We start from the raw sequence: 23,015 nt of genomic DNA, 5'->3' as shown, positions 1-23,015 counted from the left end.
ATTTTTGAAAATGATAAAATCACCCTTGGAATTCGAATATATGCTTGTTAGATTTCATAGGAACTATTACATGTTTCGATTCGATAAGGCTAGGCCACTTTATGACCTTTTTAGTGAAATAAAAAGGTCAAAAACGAGTAAAATCCATAAATTAACAAGGAAATTCACTTAACCCCCATTTTGGCCTTTTGAAAAAATTCTGAAATAAACCATGGATGTCGTAGATATGCTTGTTAGATTTCCTAGGAACTATTACATGCTTCGATTCGATAAGGCTAGGCCACTTTATGACCTTTTTAGTGAAAGAAAAAGGTCAAAAACGAGTAAAATCCATAAATTAACAAGGAAATTCACTTAACCCCCATTTTGTCCATTTTCGAAAATGATAAAATCAACCTTGGAATTCGAATATATGCTTGTTAGATTTCATAGGAACTATTACATGCTTCGATTCGATAAGGCTAGGCCACTTTATGACCTTTTTAGTGAAAGAAAAAAGGTCAAAAATGAGTAAAATCTGTATATTAACAAGGAAATTCAATTAACCCCCATTTTGGCCTTTTTAAAAAATTCTAAAATAAACCATGGATGTCGTAGATATGCTTGTTAGATTTCCTAGGAACTATTACATGCTTCGATTCGATAAGGCTAGGCCACTTTATGACCTTTTTAGTGAAAGAAAAAAGGTCAAAAATGAGTAAAATCCGTATATTAACAAGAAAATTCAATTAACCCCCATTTTGGCCTTTTTAAAAAATTCTAAAATAAACCATGGATGTCGTAGATATGCTTGTTAGGTTTCCTAGGAACTATTACATGCTTCGATTCGATAAGGCTAGGCCACTTTATGACCTTTTTAGTGAAAGAAAAAGGTCAAAAACGAGTAAAATCCATAAATTAACAAGGAAATTCACTTAACCCCCATTTTGGCCTTTTTAAAAAAAATTTAAAATAAACCATGGATGTCGTAGATATGCTTGTTAGATTTCCTAGGAACTATTACATGCTTCGATTCGATAAGGCTAGGCCACTTTATGACCTTTTTAGTGAAAGAAAAAGGGTCAAAAACGAGTAAAATCCGTAAATTAACAAGGAAATTCGCTTAACCCCCATTTTGGCCGTTTTTCAAAATTCTAAAATAAAGCATGGATGTCGTAGATATGCTTGTTAGATTTCCTAGGAACTATTACATGCTTCGATTCGATAAGGCTAGGCCACTTTATGACCTTTTTAGTGAAAGAAAAAGGGTCAAAAACGAGTAAAATCCGTAAATTAACAAGGAAATTCACTTAACCCTCATTTTGTCCATTTTTGAAAATGATAAAATCAACCTTGGAATTCGAATATATGCTTGTTAGATTTCATAGGAACTATTACATGTTTCGATTCGATAAGGCTAGGCCACTTTATGACCTTTTTAGTGAAATAAAAAGGTCAAAAACGAGTAAAATCCATAAATTAACAAGGAAATTCACTTAACCCCCATTTTGGCCTTTTGAAAAAATTCTGAAATAAACCATGGATGTCGTAGATATGCTTGTTAGATTTCCTAGGAACTATTACATGCTTCGATTCGATAAGGCTAGGCCACTTTATGACCTTTTTAGTGAAAGAAAAAGGTCAAAAACGAGTAAAATCCATAAATTAACAAGGAAATTCACTTAACCCCCATTTTGTCCATTTTCGAAAATGATAAAATCAACCTTGGAATTCGAATATATGCTTGTTAGATTTCATAGGAACTATTACATGCTTCGATTCGATAAGGCTAGGCCACTTTATGACCTTTTTAGTGAAAGAAAAAAGGTCAAAAATGAGTAAAATCTGTATATTAACAAGGAAATTCAATTAACCCCCATTTTGGCCTTTTTAAAAAATTCTAAAATAAACCATGAATGTCGTAGATATGCTTGTTAGGTTTCCTAGGAACTATTACATGCTTCGTGTGACACCCTAAATCCCAAAATAATTATTACTATTATTTATTTAAAAATAGAGTAATATCCGTAGTGAGAAGTGTCAAATAAAATAAAACTTTCAAATTAATATAAGAATTTTTCACAAGATTTAGGATACCACATTGACTCATAACAAACATAATTCACATTTCACTACCTTTAAAATTATAATAATATTAACATCAAATATTTTTCTTTTGAAAATACTTTCTTTTACATCATAAACAATGGTTTTCTTATACAAAACTAAATAAGTAAGCATATCCTTTTTCCCATGTCACTATCAGAGCGGTGCTTTTCCCCAAAATAACAGACGACACAAGACAAGTCTTCATGGAAGGCATGTACTTGACCCCAAAACTCATAACCTATAGAACTACGGTTTCGCAACCGCAGGGCCAAGCCAGCAAACACAAACAACGAAGGGGTGAGTTTCGAGAACATGTAATAGTATAAAATAAATGAGAAGAACATGTAAGCAATTAAGACAAAGTCATATCACATCACAACATAATATTCAAAACCTTGAAGAATATACTAGATCAAGTCAATCCACATTAGTAAAAAAAAAAAAAGAATATCATTACCGCATAAGAACCCAAAATCTTCACTAACACGATGTCATAATTCAATTCCAAAATAATCACAACACATATAGTCACCAATAGTCATCTTCATAAGAACATCAATAGATAATCATCTTCATCGATTCAATTCCAAAATAATCTCAACACATATAGTCACCAATAATCATCTTCATAAGAAGATCAACAGATAATCACCTTCATCGTCTTACACAATTACACTCATTCACCAAATACAAATCATCATCAAAATTTTTTTTATGCATATGGACTCAGTCCTAAGACCTATATGAATGTGGTACCACACCTACTCATCGTTTTGCCAGAGTTATATTTTCTCAACATAGTTGCCAGAGATATGTTACTGGACTTTTCTCCCACATAATTGCCAGAAGTATGTTACTGGACTTTTCTCCCACATATGCAAGACTTATGCTCTAGACTCTATATGAACGCAAGGAATTAAATTCGACAAGTATTACACGTATACACATAGTCACATATTCCACATATAAATGCGAGACTTCCCCTAAAATGCACAACTCTAATGCAAGCACACAAATCATCACCACTCACATCATCATCATATAAAACATCGTCATCATGAACATACATTATCATTCACACCACAAATTTTAATCATCATCAATATTCTCATCATCAAATTAACAATTTTAAGCCTCGTCATTTGCATAGAAAAACAAACAGATTGGATGACTCTTGACAACATAATAGAAGTGGATTTATTCAAAAATATATATAAAATCTAAGACATTTTTAATACTTCTTAGAATACCACTATGGCCAATTTCATACTGATGTCCAACACAACATTTACAAGAACAATAGACACAATCCATACACTCACAAATTAGCCTATAATTAGTTTCTTTTCTTTAGCACCGAATTGGCTGAAGCAAAACAATTGTCTACCAAACATCAACTATCTTGTGCTAGTTATTCAATTAATATACATAATTTATCAATTCAAATAATTGTGGCAAATCTAGCATGAGCACATTCACAAAATTTATCATTGACATCAAATACCACATATTCACATAATTTAAATCAAAGCAACAACTTAATAATGTTTCTAAATCATCTTTTAACCTCACACTTCCAAATTTGCACATTAATTTAATTATTCTCTCCAAGGGCTACAACCGTCGCGGTGAGCCCCGAATGAACTTTGGGAAATACGACCTTCCCGTTCATCTCAATTAATTTACACTCATGATCTCGAACTCTTCTCTCTCACCCCATACCTGAATTGAAGCTTTCACAATAGACATCAAACTCAAGGGCATCAACAAATCCAAACAGTTTAACAATTGTGTCTTCTGTTCTCCAACCTAGCGACTTGTGAAAGAAAGTAGCTTAATTGATCCTTTTCCTCAAAGCTAGCATCCTATCTCTACGAGGTCTTCTCTCTTTGCAATACGATGATGTTTTACCAATGGCCTATCTCTCTCTTATGTCTAGGGTTTTCTTTATCGGTACATATATTGTCATCGCCGACCACTATTGGCTATTTGCAATTTAGTGAACCACGAAGAATAGCATGGGTGGACTCTTCTAAAATTCACAACAAACCACAAATATAAAGATGTGGGTTTCCTTCTTTAACGATAGATCGTGGTTACTATGTCTAGGAGGGAAGAATTTCAATAGATATTGAATCATGAGTATCATGGGGAAATTGATATTGGTTCAATTAACTCTAATCATTCCAAAACAGCAAGGACTACAAGGCTATGGCATAACTCAAAGCATTGGTGACAGGTATTCATGTAGAGAAAAGGTCTAGGTTTGCAAAACGGCGCATGAAGCAAGGTACTAGGGAAGAGAAGCTTTTATAGAGATTGACCTAGAGAGTAATAAGCCCAAAATATTTTTTTTTTATTTATTTATTTACTTATTTTTGACCGGGAGTCCAAACTCAATTATTTCTATAATAAATAAAATTCTACTCTTTTCAAATCTAGTCCAAATCACAATACACATCTATTCTTAATTTCTTATTTTATTTTGTTGACCTATGACTAATATTATCCCAAAAATACTCATAATAAACTACTATCATTTTTTTTTTCAAAACGATTAAAATAATAATCTATAAATATAATATAACCCTTTATATTACTTCTATATAAATCAAATATCACACCATAACAACTACACGTTTAAGGAAAGGTAATCAAAATATTACTAAGACACCAAAATAATTTTTTTTATAAGATAGATACTTAAATAAGATGATATAGTGAGAAGCCATTTTAAATAAAATACGCACACGGTTGTTATTAATTCACACAATGTCACAATAATAAACAACATACATGTACAAATAGAATCGCTTAAAATAATAACTTTAGGTTTATATCTTGAACATATATTTATATATATTATTGAAAAATTGGGGTGTTACAACTCTACCCCCTTTAAAAGAATTTCGCCCTCGAAATTTATAGCACAAAAGAAAATTAATTTAAATATTGTTTAAATATCTTAAACCATAAAGTATTTCAAACACTAACTCACCCTAAGCCTCACAATAATACAACAGAAAATCAAAACAAGTTTTGAAAAGATGATTCCTGAGTTTAAACTCCAAAATGTAAATATAAAGAGAGTTCGTTTCATATGAAGGAAAAGAACGAAGAAACTAACATACATCCTCTCTAACATCAACCACCTAATAATAAGAAACAAGGCCACCCCACCTAGAAACCTTACTAAATCAAACCAGGTTGCACACATAGCAGGGAAGGACCATAAGAAAAATACTAATCACTCAAAAAGTTTTTAAAAAAAAAATAAAGATTTTTTTTTTTTTTTACACCATACATGAACCACACCAGGAAAAAGAATATGGCTACGGCTCAAGAGAACATGAACAAAGCACAAAGCAACACCAAAAGCAGTTGCTCCTCAAAAACACTAACATAAAAACAATATCTACCAAATTTTGTTTATCTACCACATTCGTATTTATCTACCAATATCTCTAAAACAGATAGAATGGAAACAAGAAGAGAAAAAAAAAAAAATGGCCAGGAGAGAACTGTTGTTCACGTTATGCTTTTCAAGATACGACCATAAAAGCAGTTACTAAATTCATATCACAAGAAAGATTTCGAGAACTTAAACTATATTATTCTAACTAAACAAGTTACACATACAAGACATACACACACTTCATTTGACGTAGAGGATACATTAATACTAATTCATTAAACCTCTAGAGTTCCTACTCTCATATAACTCATCCAAACAATAAGCCGTATAATCTACAACGTAAAATATCACCATTGCATTCTGAACAAATCAGCACATACGAGAAAACAAAGTCAAACACACCTAATTAAGAATGTAATCCAGCAACATGTACACATTATAATTGCAAAACTCTTGCCACTAGCCCACTACTTATCTTAAGTTTGGTCACACACAATGCAAAAAGGTTCATTAAAGTCAATGATACTAGAATATAGTCAAGGATACTCTTTAATTGCAAGGTGAAGCAAAAATAAATGCACAAACATTTAGCAAATAAATAGTAGCTAGACAAGAAGAAAATTTTACAGCAAACGTCTCAAATAATTCATTAAGGTCTCGAGTTAAAACAAGATTAAAGTCATTTCAATATTTTTTTTTAGAACAATTTATACAAGGTTTTTAGGCTCTTATAAAAATAAAATCATTCCAAAATATACACACAATACCTTTACAAAATATACTTATTTAATTTAGATGAATCACTTATTATTGTCATGAAGTTTCTAAAACATAAACCAGTGGGCTCACATTGCTAAATTAAAATCATTGAGCAGAATACTACTTTTCCTACATATTTCACATGCAGCTCGTTAATATAAAAAAATAAAATAAAAATACATAATCACAGAAGATTGCAATTTCAGTGAGTTTTAAGAGGCATAAAGATCATATAGGCATAGTGCTCACACAGACACATAAATTGCACAATCACAAAAAAATGCACACAAATTCAAAGAGTAATGAATTCATAAATCACAAAAACACAGAGGTTATGAAAGCATGTTGGTTAAACAATTTCAATGTAGATAAGAAAATAAAACAAACACGTAACACTTCTTCCTAGTTGACAGATCAAGCTCTTGTTATTTTGAGTAACGAAGGAAAACCACTGAACTCAGCACTAGTATAACACTGTAATAATGAACAAACAATTTAATAAGTACTAAGCATAGATACATGACTGACACATGACCCACACAGTCTGATTGGACTGACCAGGCTCTGATACCACTAATGTGACACCCTAAATCCCAAAATAATTATTACTATTATTTATTTAAAAATAGAGTAATATCCGTAGTGAGAAGTGTCAAATAAAATAAAACTTTCAAATTAATATAAGAATTTTTCACAAGATTTAGGATACCACATTGACTCATAACAAACATAATTCACATTTCACTACCTTTAAAATTATAATAATATTAACATCAAATATTTTTCTTTTGAAAATACTTTCTTTTACATCATAAACAATGGTTTTCTTATACAAAACTAAATAAGTAAGCATATCCTTTTTCCCATGTCACTATCAAAGCGGTGCTTTTCCCCAAAATAACAGACGACACAAGACAAGTCTTCATGGAAGGCATGTACTTGACCCCAAAACTCATAACCTATAGAACTACGGTTTCGCAACCGCAGGGCCAAGCCAGCAAACACAAACAACGAAGGGGTGAGTTTCGAGAACATGTAATAGTATAAAATAAATGAGAAGAACATGTAAGCAATTAAGACAAAGTCATATCACATCACAACATAATATTCAAAACCTTGAAGAATATACTAGATCAAGTCAATCCACATTAGTAAAAAAAAAAAAAGAATATCATTACCGCATAAGAACCCAAAATCTTCACTAACACGATGTCATAATTCAATTCCAAAATAATCACAACACATATAGTCACCAATAGTCATCTTCATAAGAACATCAATAGATAATCATCTTCATCGATTCAATTCCAAAATAATCTCAACACATATAGTCACCAATAATCATCTTCATAAGAAGATCAACAGATAATCACCTTCATCGTCTTACACAATTACACTCATTCACCAAATACAAATCATCATCAAAATTTTTTTTATGCATATGGACTCAGTCCTAAGACCTATATGAATGTGGTACCACACCTACTCATCGTTTTGCCAGAGTTATATTTTCTCAACATAGTTGCCAGAGATATGTTACTGGACTTTTCTCCCACATAATTGCCAGAAGTATGTTACTGGACTTTTCTCCCACATATGCAAGACTTATGCTCTAGACTCTATATGAACGCAAGGAATTAAATTCGACAAGTATTACACGTATACACATAGTCACATATTCCACATATAAATGCGAGACTTCCCCTAAAATGCACAACTCTAATGCAAGCACACAAATCATCACCACTCACATCATCATCATATAAAACATCGTCATCATGAACATACATTGTCATTCACACCACAAATTTTAATCATCATCAATATTCTCATCATCAAATTAACAATTTTAAGCCTCGTCATTTGCATAGAAAAACAAACAGATTGGATGACTCTTGACAACATAATAGAAGTGGATTTATTCAAAAATATATATAAAATCTAAGACATTTTTAATACTTCTTAGAATACCACTATGGCCAATTTCATACTGATGTCCAACACAACATTTACAAGAACAATAGACACAATCCATACACTCACAAATTAGCCTATAATTAGTTTCTTTTCTTTAGCACCGAATTGGCTGAAGCAAAACAATTGTCTACCAAACATCAACTATCTTGTGCTAGTTATTCAATTAATATACATAATTTATCAATTCAAATAATTGTGGCAAATCTAGCATGAGCACATTCACAAAATTTATCATTGACATCAAATACCACATATTCACATAATTTAAATCAAAGCAACAACTTAATAATGTTTCTAAATCATCTTTTAACCTCACACTTCCAAATTTGCACATTAATTTAATTATTCTCTCCAAGGGCTACAACCGTCGCGGTGAGCCCCGAATGAACTTTGGGAAATACGACCTTCCCGTTCATCTCAATTAATTTACACTCATGATCTCGAACTCTTCTCTCTCACCCCATACCTGAATTGAAGCTTTCACAATAGACATCAAACTCAAGGGCATCAACAAATCCAAACAGTTTAACAATTGTGTCTTCTGTTCTCCAACCTAGCGACTTGTGAAAGAAAGTAGCTTAATTGATCCTTTTCCTCAAAGCTAGCATCCTATCTCTACGAGGTCTTCTCTCTTTGCAATACGATGATGTTTTACCAATGGCCTATCTCTCTCTTATGTCTAGGGTTTTCTTTATCGGTACATATATTGTCATCGCCGACCACTATTGGCTATTTGCAATTTAGTGAACCACGAAGAATAGCATGGGTGGACTCTTCTAAAATTCACAACAAACCACAAATATAAAGATGTGGGTTTCCTTCTTTAACGATAGATCGTGGTTACTATGTCTAGGAGGGAAGAATTTCAATAGATATTGAATCATGAGTATCATGGGGAAATTGATATTGGTTCAATTAACTCTAATCATTCCAAAACAGCAAGGACTACAAGGCTATGGCATAACTCAAAGCATTGGTGACAGGTATTCATGTAGAGAAAAGGTCTAGGTTTGCAAAACGGCGCATGAAGCAAGGTACTAGGGAAGAGAAGCTTTTATAGAGATTGACCTAGAGAGTAATAAGCCCAAAATATTTTTTTTTATTTATTTATTTACTTATTTTTGACCGGGAGTCCAAACTCAATTATTTCTATAATAAATAAAATTCTACTCTTTTCAAATCTAGTCCAAATCACAATACACATCTATTCTTAATTTCTTATTTTATTTTGTTGACCTATGACTAATATTATCCCAAAAATACTCATAATAAACTACTATCATTTTTTTTTTCAAAACGATTAAAATAATAATCTATAAATATAATATAACCCTTTATATTACTTCTATATAAATCAAATATCACACCATAACAACTACACGTTTAAGGAAAGGTAATCAAAATATTACTAAGACACCAAAATAATTTTTTTTATAAGATAGATACTTAAATAAGATGATATAGTGAGAAGCCATTTTAAATAAAATACGCACACGGTTGTTATTAATTCACACAATGTCACAATAATAAACAACATACATGTACAAATAGAATCGCTTAAAATAATAACTTTAGGTTTATATCTTGAACATATATTTATATATATTATTGAAAAATTGGGGTGTTACACTTCGATTCGATAAGGCTAGGCCACTTTATGACCTTTTTAGTGAAAGAAAAAGGTCAAAAACGAGTAAAATCCATAAATTAACAAGGAAATTCACTTAACCCCCATTTTGGCCTTTTTAAAAAAAATTTAAAATAAACCATGGATGTCGTAGATATGCTTGTTAGATTTCCTAGGAACTATTACATGCTTCGATTCGATAAGGCTAGGCCACTTTATGACCTTTTTAGTGAAAGAAAAAGGGTCAAAAACGAGTAAAATCCGTAAATTAACAAGGAAATTCACTTAACCCCCATTTTGGCCGTTTTTCAAAATTCTAAAATAAACCATGGATGTCGTAGATATGCTTGTTAGATTTCCTAGGAACTATTACATGCTTCGATTCGATAAGGCTATGCCACTTTATGACCTTTTTAGGGAAAGAAAAAGGGTCAAAAACGAGTAAAATCCGTAAATTAACAAGGAAATTCACTTAACCCCCATTTTGGCCGTTTTTAAAAATTCTAAAATAAACCATGGATGTCGTAGATATGCTTGTTAGATTTCCTAGGAACTATTAAATGCTTCGACTAGATAAGGCTAGGCCACTTTATGACCTTTTTAGTGAAAGAAAAAGGGTCAAAAACGAGTAAAATCCGTAAATTAACAAGGAAATTCACTTAACCCTCATTTTGTCCATTTTTGAAAATGATAAAATCAACCTTGGAATTCGAATATATGCTTGTTAGATTTCATAGGAACTATTACATGCTTCGATTCGATAAGGCTAGGCCACTTTATGACCTTTTTAGTGAAATAAAAAGGTCAAAAACGAGTAAAATCCATAAATTAACAAGGAAATTCACTTAACCCCCATTTTGGCCTTTTTAAAAAATTCTGAAATAAACCATGGATGTCGTAGATATGCTTGTTAGATTTCCTAGGAACTATTACATGCTTCGATTCGATAAGGCTAGGCCACTTTATGACCTTTTTAGTGAAAGAAAAAGGTCAAAAACGAGTAAAATCCATAAATTAACAAGGAAATTCACTTAACCCCCATTTTGGCCTTTTTAAAAAAAAAATTTAAAATAAACCATGGATGTCGTAGATATGCTTGTTAGATTTCCTAGGAACTATTACATGCTTCGATTCGATAAGGCTAGGCCACTTTATGACCTTTTTTGTGAAAGAAAAAGGGTCAAAAACGAGTAAAATCCGTAAATTAACAAGGAAATTCACTTAACCCTCATTTTGTCCATTTTCGAAAATGATAAAATCAACCTTGGAATTCGAATATATGCTTGTTAGATTTTATAGGAACTATTACATGCTTCGATTCGATAAGGCTAGGCCACTTTATGACCTTTTTAGTGAAAGAAAAAGGTCAAAAACGAGTAAAATCCATAAATTAACAAGGAAATTCACTTAACCCCCATTTTGGCCTTTTTAAAAAATTCTAAAATAAACCATGGATGTCGTAGATATGCTTGTTAGATTTCCTAGGAACTATTACATGCTTCGATTCGATAAGGCTAGGCCACTTTATGACCTTTTTAGTGAAAGAAAAAGGGTCAAAAACGAGTAAAATCCGTAAATTAACAAGGAAATTCACTTAACCCTCATTTTGTCCATTTTCGAAAATGATAAAATCAACCTTGGAATTCGAATATATGCTTGTTAGATTTCATAGGAACTATTACATGCTTCGATTCGATAAGGCTAGGCCACTTTATGACCTTTTTAGTGAAAGAAAAAAGGTCAAAAATGAGTAAAATCCGTATATTAACAAGGAAATTCAATTAACCCCCATTTTGGCCTTTTTAAAAAATTCTAAAATAAACCATGGATGTCGTAGATATGCTTGTTAGGTTTCCTAGGAACTATTACATGCTTCGATTCGATAAGGCTAGGCCACTTTATGACCTTTTTTGTGAAAGAAAAAGGTCAAAAACGAGTAAAATCCATAAATTAACAAGGAAATTCACTTAACCCCCATTTTGGCCTTTTTAAAAAAAATTAAAAATAAACCATGGATGTCGTAGATATGCTTGTTAGATTTCCTAGGAACTATTACATGCTTCGATTCGATAAGGCTAGGCAACTTTATGACCTTTTTAGTGAAATAAAAAGGTCAAAAACGAGTAAAATCCATAAATTAACAAGGAAATTCACTTAACCCCCATTTTGGCCTTTTTAAAAAATTCTGAAATAAACCATGGATGTCGTAGATATGCTTGTTAGATTTCCTAGGAACTATTACATGCTTCGATTCGATAAGGTTAGGCCACTTTATGACCTTTTTAGTGAAAGAAAAAGGGTCAAAAACGAGTAAAATCCATAAATTAACAAGGAAATTCACTTAACCCCCATTTTGGCCGTTTTTCAAAATTCTAAAATAAACCATGGATGTCGTAGATATGCTTGTTAGATTTCCTAGGAACTATTACATGCTTCGATTCGATAAGGCTAGGCCACTTTATGACCTTTTTAGTGAAAGAAAAAGGTCAAAAACGAGTAAAATCCATAAATTAACAAGGAAATTCACTTAACCCCCATTTTGGCCTTTTTTAAAAAAATTTAAAATAAACCATGGATGTCGTAGATATGCTTGTTAGATTTCCTAGGAACTATTACATGCTTCGATTCGATAAGGCTAGGCCACTTTATGACCTTTTTAGTGAAAGAAAAAGGGTCAAAAAAAAGTAAAATCCGTAAATTAACAAGGAAATTCACTTAACCCTCATTTTGTCCATTTTCGAAAATGATAAAATCAACCTTGGAATTCGAATATATGCTTGTTAGATTTTATAGGAACTATTACATGCTTCGATTCGATAAGGCTAGGCCACTTTATGACCTTTTTAGTGAAAGAAAAAGGTCAAAAACGAGTAAAATCCATAAATTAACAAGGAAATTCACTTAACCCCCATTTTGGCCTTTTTAAAAAATTCTAAAATAAACCATGGATGTCGTAGATATGCTTGTTAGATTTCCTAGGAACTATTACATGCTTCGATTCGATAAGGCTAGGCCACTTTATGACCTTTTTAGTGAAAGAAAAAGGGTCAAAAACGAGTAAAATCCGTAAATTAACAAGGAAATTCACTTAACCCTCATTTTGTCCATTTTCGAAAATGATAAAATCAACCTTGGAATTCGAATATATGCTTGTTAGATTTCATAGGAACTATTACATGCTTCGATTCGATAAGGCTAGGCCACTTTATGACCTTTTTAGTGAAAGAAAAAGGTCAAAAACGAGTAAAATCCATAAATTAACAAGGAAATTCACTTAACCCCCATTTTGGCCTTTTTAAAAAATTCTAAAATAAACCATGGATGTCGTAGATATGCTTGTTAGGTTTCCTAGGAACTATTACATGCTTCGATTCGATAAGGCTAGGCCACTTTATGACTTTTTTAGTGAAAGAAAAAGGTCAAAAACGAGTAAAATCCATAAATTAACAAGGAAATTCACTTAACCCCCATTTTGGCCTTTTTAAAAAAAATTTAAAATAAACCATGGATGTCGTAGATATGCTTGTTAGATTTCCTAGGAACTATTACATGCTTCGATTCGATAAGGCTAGGCCACTTTATGACCTTTTTAGTGAAATAAAAAGGTCAAAAACGAGTAAAATCCGTAAATTAACAAGGAAATTCACTTAACCCCCATTTTGGCCTTTTTAAAAAATTCTGAAATAAACCATGGATGTCGTAGATATGCTTGTTAGATTTCCTAGGAACTATTACATGCTTCGATTCGATAAGGCTAGGCCACTTTATGACCTTTTTAGTGAAAGAAAAAGGGTCAAAAACGAGTAAAATCCATAAATTAACAAGGAAATTCACTTAACCCCCATTTTGGCCTTTTTAAAAAATTCTAAAATAAACCATGGATGTCGTAGATATGCTTGTTAGATTTCCTAGGAACTATTACATGCTTCGATTCGATAAGGCTAGGCCACTTTATGACCTTTTTAGTGAAAGAAAAAGGGTCAAAAACGAGTAAAATCCGTAAATTAACAAGGAAATTCACTTAACCCTCATTTTGTCCATTTTCGAAAATGATAAAATCAACCTTGGAATTCGAATATATGCTTGTTAGATTTTATAGGAACTATTACATGCTTCGATTCGATAAGGCTAGGCCACTTTATGACCTTTTTAGTGAAAGAAAAAGGGTCAAAAACGAGTAAAATCCGTAAATTAACAAGGAAATTCACTTAACCCTCATTTTGTCCATTTTCGAAAATGATAAAATCAACCTTGGAATTCGAATATATGCTTGTTAGATTTTATAGGAACTATTACATGGTTCGATTCGATAAGGCTAGGCCACTTTATGACCTTTTTAGTGAAAGAAAAAGGTCAAAAACGAGTAAAATCCATAAATTAACAAGGAAATTCACTTAACCCCCATTTTGGCCTTTTTAAAAAATTCTAAAATAAACCATGGATGTCGTAGATATGCTTGTTAGATTTCCTAGGAACTATTACATGCTTCGATTCGATAAGGCTAGGCCACTTTATGACCTTTTTAGTGAAAGAAAAAGGGTCAAAAACGAGTACAATCCGTAAATTAACAAGGAAATTCACTTAACCCTCATTTTGTCCATTTTCGAAAATGATAAAATCAACCTTGGAATTCGAATATATGCTTGTTAGATTTCATAGGAACTATTACATGCTTCGATTCGATAAGGCTAGACCACTTTATGACCTTTTTAGTGAAAGAAAAAAGGTCAAAAATGAGTAAAATCCGTATATTAACAAGGAAATTCAATTAACCCCCATTTTGGCCTTTTTAAAAATTTCTAAAATAAACCATGGATGTCGTAGATATGCTTGTTAGGTTTCCTAGGAACTATTACATGCTTCGATTCGATAAGGCTAGGCCACTTTATGACCTTTTTAGTGAAAGAAAAAGGTCAAAAACGAGTAAAATCCATAAATTAACAAGGAAATTCACTTAACCCCCATTTTGGCCTTTTTAAAAAAAAATTAAAATAAACCATGGATGTCGTAGATATGCTTGTTAGATTTCCTAGGAACTATTACATGCTTCGATTCGATAAGGCTAGGCCACTTTATGACCTTTTTAGTGAAATAAAAAGGTCAAAAACGAGTAAAATCCGTAAATTAACAAGGAAATTCACTTAACCCCCATTTTGGCCTTTTTAAAAAATTCTGAAATAAACCATGGATGTCGTAGATATGCTTGTTAGATTTCCTAGGAACTATTACATGCTTCGATTCGATAAGGCTAGGCCACTTTATGACCTTTTTAGTGAAAGAAAAAGGTCAAAAACGAGTAAAATCCATAAATTAACAAGGAAATTCACTTAACCCCCATTTTGGCCTTTTTAAAAAATTCTAAAATAAACCATGGATGTCGTAGATATGCTTGTTAGATTTCCTAGGAACTATTACATGCTTCGATTCGATAAGGCTAGGCCACTTTATGACCTTTTTAGTGAAAGAAAAAGGGTCAAAAACGAGTAAAATCCGTAAATTAACAAGGAAATTCACTTAACCCTCATTTTGTCCATTTTCGAAAATGATAAAATCAACCTTGGAATTCGAATATATGCTTGTTAGATTTTATAGGAACTATTACATGCTTCGATTCGATAAGGCTAGGCCACTTTATGACCTTTTTAGTGAAAGAAAAAGGGTCAAAAACGAGTAAAATCCGTAAATTAACAAGGAAATTCACTTAACCCTCATTTTGTCCATTTTCGAAAATGATAAAATCAACCTTGGAATTCGAATATATGCTTGTTAGATTTTATAGGAACTATTACATGGTTCGATTCGATAAGGCTAGGCCACTTTATGACCTTTTTAGTGAAAGAAAAAGGTCAAAAACGAGTAAAATCCATAAATTAACAAGGAAATTCACTTAACCCCCATTTTGGCCTTTTTAAAAAATTCTAAAATAAACCATGGATGTCGTAGATATGCTTGTTAGATTTCCTAGGAACTATTACATGCTTCGATTCGATAAGGCTAGGCCACTTTATGACCTTTTTAGTGAAAGAAAAAGGGTCAAAAACGAGTACAATCCGTAAATTAACAAGGAAATTCACTTAACCCTCATTTTGTCCATTTTCGAAAATGATAAAATCAACCTTGGAATTCGAATATATGCTTGTTAGATTTCATAGGAACTATTACATGCTTCGATTCGATAAGGCTAGACCACTTTATGACCTTTTTAGTGAAAGAAAAAAGGTCAAAAATGAGTAAAATCCGTATATTAACAAGGAAATTCAATTAACCCCCATTTTGGCCTTTTTAAAAAATTCTAAAATAAACCATGGATGTCGTAGATATGCTTGTTAGGTTTCCTAGGAACTATTACATGCTTCGATTCGATAAGGCTAGGCCACTTTATGACCTTTTTAGTGAAAGAAAAAGGTCAAAAACGAGTAAAATCCATAAATTAACAAGGAAATTCACTTAACCCCCATTTTGGCCTTTTTAAAAAAAAATTAAAATAAACCATGGATGTCGTAGATATGCTTGTTAGATTTCCTAGGAACTATTACATGCTTCGATTCGATAAGGCTAGGCCACTTTATGACCTTTTTAGTGAAAGAAAAAGGGTCAAAAACGAGTAAAATCCGTAAATTAACAAGGAAATTCACTTAACCCTCATTTTGTCCATTTTCGAAAATGATAAAATCAACCTTGGAATTCGAATATATGCTTGTTAGATTTCATAGAAACTATTACATGCTTCGATTCGATAAGGCTAGGCCACTTTATGACCTTTTTAGTGAAAGAAAAAGGGTCAAAAACGAGTAAAATCCGTAAATTAACAAGGAAATTCACTTAACCCTCATTTTGTCCATTTTCGAAAATGATAAAATCAACCTTGGAATTCGAATATATGCTTGTTAGATTTTATAGGAACTATTACATGCTTCGATTCGATAAGGCTAGGCCACTTTATGACCTTTTTAGTGAAAGAAAAAGGGTCAAAAACGAGTAAAATCCGTAAATTAACAAGGAAATTCACTTAACCCTCATTTTGTCCATTTTCGAAAATGATAAAATCAACCTTGGAATTCGAATATATGCTTGTTAGATTTTATAGGAACTATTACATGGTTCGATTCGATAAGGCTAGGCCACTTTATGACCTTTTTAGTGAAAGAAAAAGGTCAAAAACGAGTAAAATCCATAAATTAACAAGGAAATTCACTTAACCCCCATTTTGGCCTTTTTAAAAAATTCTAAAATAAACCATGGATGTCGTAGATATGCTTGTTAGATTTCCTAGGAACTATTACATGCTTCGATTCGATAAGGCTAGGCCACTTTATGACCTTTTTAGTGAAAGAAAAAGGGTCAAAAACGAGTACAATCCGTAAATTAACAAGGAAATTCACTTAACCCTCATTTTGTCCATTTTCGAAAATGATAAAATCAACCTTGGAATTCGAATATATGCTTGTTAGATTTCATAGGAACTATTACATGCTTCGATTCGATAAGGCTAGGCCACTTTATGACCTTTTTAGTGAAAGAAAAAAGGTCAAAAATGAGTAAAATCCGTATATTAACAAGGAAATTCAATTAACCCCCATTTTGGCCTTTTTAAAAAATTCTAAAATAAACCATGGATGTCGTAGATATGCTTGTTAGGTTTCCTAGGAACTATTACATGCTTCGATTCGATAAGGCTAGGCCACTTTATGACCTTTTTAGTGAAAGAAAAAGGTCAAAAACGAGTAAAATCCATAAATTAACAAGGAAATTCACTTAACCCCCATTTTGGCCTTTTTAAAAAAAAATTAAAATAAACCATGGATGTCGTAGATATGCTTGTTAGATTTCCTAGGAACTATTACATGCTTCGAATCGATAAGGCTAGGCCACTTTATGACCTTTTTAGTGAAATAAAAAGGTCAAAAACGAGTAAAATCCATAAATTAACAAGGAAATTCACTTAACCCCCATTTTGGCCTTTTTAAAAAATTCTGAAATAAACCATGGATGTCGTAGATATGCTTGTTAGATTTCCTAGGAACTATTACATGCTTCGATTCGATAAGGCTAGGCCACTTTATGACCTTTTTAGTGAAAGAAAAAGGTCAAAAACGAGTAAAATCCATAAATTGACAAGGAAATTCACTTAACCCCCATTTTGGCCTTTTTAAAAAATTCTAAAATAAACCATGGATGTCGTAGATATGCTTGTTAGATTTCCTAGGAACTATTACATGCTTCGATTCGATAAGGCTAGGCCACTTTATGACCTTTTTAGTGAAAGAAAAAGGGTCAAAAACGAGTAAAATCCGTAAATTAACAAGGAAATTCACTTAACCCTCATTTTGTCCATTTTCGAAAATGATAAAATCAACCTTGGAATTCGAATGTATGCTTGTAGATTTTATAGGAACTATTACATGCTTCGATTCGATAAGGCTAGGCCACTTTATGACCTTTTTAGTGAAAGAAAAAGGTCAAAAACGAGTAAAATCCATAAATTAACAAGGAAATTCACTTAACCCCCATTTTGGCCTTTTTAAAAAATTCTAAAATAAACCATGGATGTCGTAGATATGCTTGTTAGGTTTCCTAGGAACTATTACATGCTTCGATTCGATAAGGCTAGGCCACTTTATGACCTTTTTAGTGAAAGAAAAAGGGTCAAAAACGAGTAAAATCCGTAAATTAACAAGGAAATTCACTTAACCCTCATTTTGTCCATTTTCGAAAATGATAAAATCAACCTTGGAATTCGAATATATGCTTGTTAGATTTCATAGGAACTATTACATGCTTCGATTCGATAAGGCTAGGCCACTTTATGACCTTTTTAGTGAAAGAAAAAAGGTCAAAAATGAGTAAAATCCGTATATTAACAAGGAAATTCAATTAACCCCCATTTTGGCCTTTTTAAAAAATTCTAAAATAAACCATGGATGTCGTAGATATGCTTGTTAGGTTTCCTAGGAACTATTACATGCTTCGATTCGATAAGGCTAGGCCACTTTATGACCTTTTTAGTGAAAGAAAAAGGGTCAAAAACGAGTAAAATCCGTAAATTAACAAGGAAATTCACTTAACCCTCATTTTGTCCATTTTCGAAAATGATAAAATCAACCTTGGAATTCGAATATATGCTTGTTAGATTTCATAGGAACTATTACATGCTTCGATTCGATAAGGCTAGGCCACTTTATGACCTTTTTAGTGAAAGAAAAAAGGTCAAAAATGAGTAAAATCCGTATATTAACAAGGAAATTCAATTAACCCCCATTTTGGCCTTTTTAAAAAATTCTAAAATAAACCATGGATGTCGTAGATATGCTTGTTAGGTTTCCTAGGAACTATTACATGCTTCGATTCGATAAGGCTAGGCCACTTTATGACCTTTTTAGTGAAAGAAAAAGGTCAAAAACGAGTAAAATCCATAAATTAACAAGGAAATTCACTTAACCCCCATTTTGGCCTTTTTAAAAAAAATTTAAAATAAACCATGGATGTCGTAGATATGCTTGTTAGATTTCCTAGGAACTATTACATGCTTCGATTCGATAAGGCTAGGCCACTTTATGACCTTTTTAGTGAAAGAAAAAGGGTCAAAAACGAGTAAAATCCGTAAATTAACAAGGAAATTCACTTAACCCTCATTTTGTCCATTTTCGAAAATGATAAAATCAACCTTGGAATTCGAATATATGCTTGTTAGATTTTATAGGAACTATTACATGCTTCGATTCGATAAGGCTAGGCCACTTTATGACCTTTTTAGTGAAAGAAAAAGGTCAAAAACGAGTAAAATCCATAAATTAACAAGGAAATTCACTTAACCCCCATTTTGGCCTTTTTAAAAAATTCTAAAATAAACCATGGATGTCGTAGATATGCTTGTTAGATTTCCTAGGAACTATTACATGCTTCGATTCGATAAGGCTAGGCCACTTTATGACCTTTTTAGTGAAAGAAAAAGGGTCAAAAACGAGTACAATCCGTAAATTAACAAGGAAATTCACTTAACCCTCATTTTGTCCATTTTCGAAAATGATAAAATCAACCTTGGAATTCGAATATATGCTTGTTAGATTTCATAGGAACTATTACATGCTTCGATTCGATAAGGCTAGGCCACTTTATGACCTTTTTAGTGAAAGAAAAAAGGTCAAAAATGAGTAAAATCCGTATATTAACAAGGAAATTCAATTAACCCCCATTTTGGCCTTTTTAAAAAATTCTAAAATAAACCATGGATGTCGTAGATATGCTTGTTAGGTTTCCTAGGAACTATTACATGCTTCGATTCGATAAGGCTAGGCCACTTTATGACCTTTTTAGTGAAAGAAAAAGGTCAAAAACGAGTAAAATCCATAAATTAACAAGGAAATTCACTTAACCCCCATTTTGGCCTTTTTAAAAAAAAATTAAAATAAACCATGGATGTCGTAGATATGCTTGTTAGATTTCCTAGGAACTATTACATGCTTCGAATCGATAAGGCTAGGCCACTTTATGACCTTTTTAGTGAAATAAAAAGGTCAAAAACGAGTAAAATCCATAAATTAACAAGGAAATTCACTTAACCCCCATTTTGGCCTTTTTAAAAAATTCTGAAATAAACCATGGATGTCGTAGATATGCTTGTTAGATTTCCTAGGAACTATTACATGCTTCGATTCGATAAGGCTAGGCCACTTTATGACCTTTTTAGTGAAAGAAAAAGGTCAAAAACGAGTAAAATCCATAAATTGACAAGGAAATTCACTTAACCCCCATTTTGGCCTTTTTAAAAAATTCTAAAATAAACCATGGATGTCGTAGATATGCTTGTTAGATTTCCTAGGAACTATTACATGCTTCGATTCGATAAGGCTAGGCCACTTTATGACCTTTTTAGTGAAAGAAAAAGGGTCAAAAACGAGTAAAATCCGTAAATTAACAAGGAAATTCACTTAACCCTCATTTTGTCCATTTTCGAAAATGATAAAATCAACCTTGGAATTCGAATGTATGCTTGTAGATTTTATAGGAACTATTACATGCTTCGATTCGATAAGGCTAGGCCACTTTATGACCTTTTTAGTGAAAGAAAAAGGTCAAAAACGAGTAAAATCCATAAATTAACAAGGAAATTCACTTAACCCCCATTTTGGCCTTTTTAAAAAATTCTAAAATAAACCATGGATGTCGTAGATATGCTTGTTAGGTTTCCTAGGAACTATTACATGCTTCGATTCGATAAGGCTAGGCCACTTTATGACCTTTTTAGTGAAAGAAAAAGGGTCAAAAACGAGTAAAATCCGTAAATTAACAAGGAAATTCACTTAACCCTCATTTTGTCCATTTTCGAAAATGATAAAATCAACCTTGGAATTCGAATATATGCTTGTTAGATTTCATAGGAACTATTACATGCTTCGATTCGATAAGGCTAGGCCACTTTATGACCTTTTTAGTGAAAGAAAAAAGGTCAAAAATGAGTAAAATCCGTATATTAACAAGGAAATTCAATTAACCCCCATTTTGGCCTTTTTAAAAAATTCTAAAATAAACCATGGATGTCGTAGATATGCTTGTTAGGTTTCCTAGGAACTATTACATGCTTCGATTCGATAAGGCTAGGCCACTTTATGACCTTTTTAGTGAAAGAAAAAGGGTCAAAAACGAGTAAAATCCGTAAATTAACAAGGAAATTCACTTAACCCTCATTTTGTCCATTTTCGAAAATGATAAAATCAACCTTGGAATTCGAATATATGCTTGTTAGATTTCATAGGAACTATTACATGCTTCGATTCGATAAGGCTAGGCCACTTTATGACCTTTTTAGTGAAAGAAAAAAGGTCAAAAATGAGTAAAATCCGTATATTAACAAGGAAATTCAATTAACCCCCATTTTGGCCTTTTTAAAAAATTCTAAAATAAACCATGGATGTCGTAGATATGCTTGTTAGGTTTCCTAGGAACTATTACATGCTTCGATTCGATAAGGCTAGGCCACTTTATGACCTTTTTAGTGAAAGAAAAAGGTCAAAAACGAGTAAAATCCATAAATTAACAAGGAAATTCACTTAACCCCCATTTTGGCCTTTTTAAAAAAAATTTAAAATAAACCATGGATGTCGTAGATATGCTTGTTAGATTTCCTAGGAACTATTACATGCTTCGATTCGATAAGGCTAGGCCACTTTATGACCTTTTTAGTGAAAGAAAAAGGGTCAAAAACGAGTAAAATCCGTAAATTAACAAGGAAATTCACTTAACCCTCATTTTGTCCATTTTCGAAAATGATAAAATCAACCTTGGAATTCGAATATATGCTTGTTAGATTTTATAGGAACTATTACATGCTTCGATTCGATAAGGCTAGGCCACTTTATGACCTTTTTAGTGAAAGAAAAAGGTCAAAAACGAGTAAAATCCATAAATTAACAAGGAAATTCACTTAACCCCCATTTTGGCCTTTTTAAAAAATTCTAAAATAAACCATGGATGTCGTAGATATGCTTGTTAGATTTCCTAGGAACTATTACATGCTTCGATTCGATAAGGCTAGGCCACTTTATGACCTTTTTAGTGAAAGAAAAAGGGTCAAAAACGAGTAAAATCCGTAAATTAACAAGGAAATTCACTTAACCCTCATTTTGTCCATTTTCGAAAATGATAAAATCAACCTTGGAATTCGAATATATGCTTGTTAGATTTCATAGGAACTATTACATGCTTCGATTCGATAAGGCTAGGCCACTTTATGACCTTTTTAGTGAAAGAAAAAAGGTCAAAAATGAGTAAAATCCGTATATTAACAAGGAAATTCAATTAACCCCCATTTTGGCCTTTTTAAAAAATTCTAAAATAAACCATGGATGTCGTAGATATGCTTGTTAGGTTTCCTAGGAACTATTACATGCTTCGATTCGATAAGGCTAGGCCACTTTATGACCTTTTTAGTGAAAGAAAAAGGTCAAAAACGAGTAAAATCCATAAATTAACAAGGAAATTCACTTAACCCCCATTTTGGCCTTTTTAAAAAAAATTTAAAATAAACCATGGATGTCGTAGATATGCTTGTTAGATTTCCTAGGAACTATTACATGCTTCGATTCGATAAGGCTAGGCCACTTTATGACCTTTTTAGTGAAATAAAAAGGTCAAAAACGAGTAAAATCCATA

This window comes from Medicago sativa, chromosome 8 (assembly GCF_051527215.1).
Source record: "Medicago sativa cultivar Bolivia chromosome 8, Bolivia_mono, whole genome shotgun sequence".
In the NCBI taxonomy this organism is placed as follows: Eukaryota; Viridiplantae; Streptophyta; class Magnoliopsida; order Fabales; family Fabaceae; genus Medicago; species Medicago sativa.
This window is presented reverse-complemented; position numbering follows the sequence as displayed.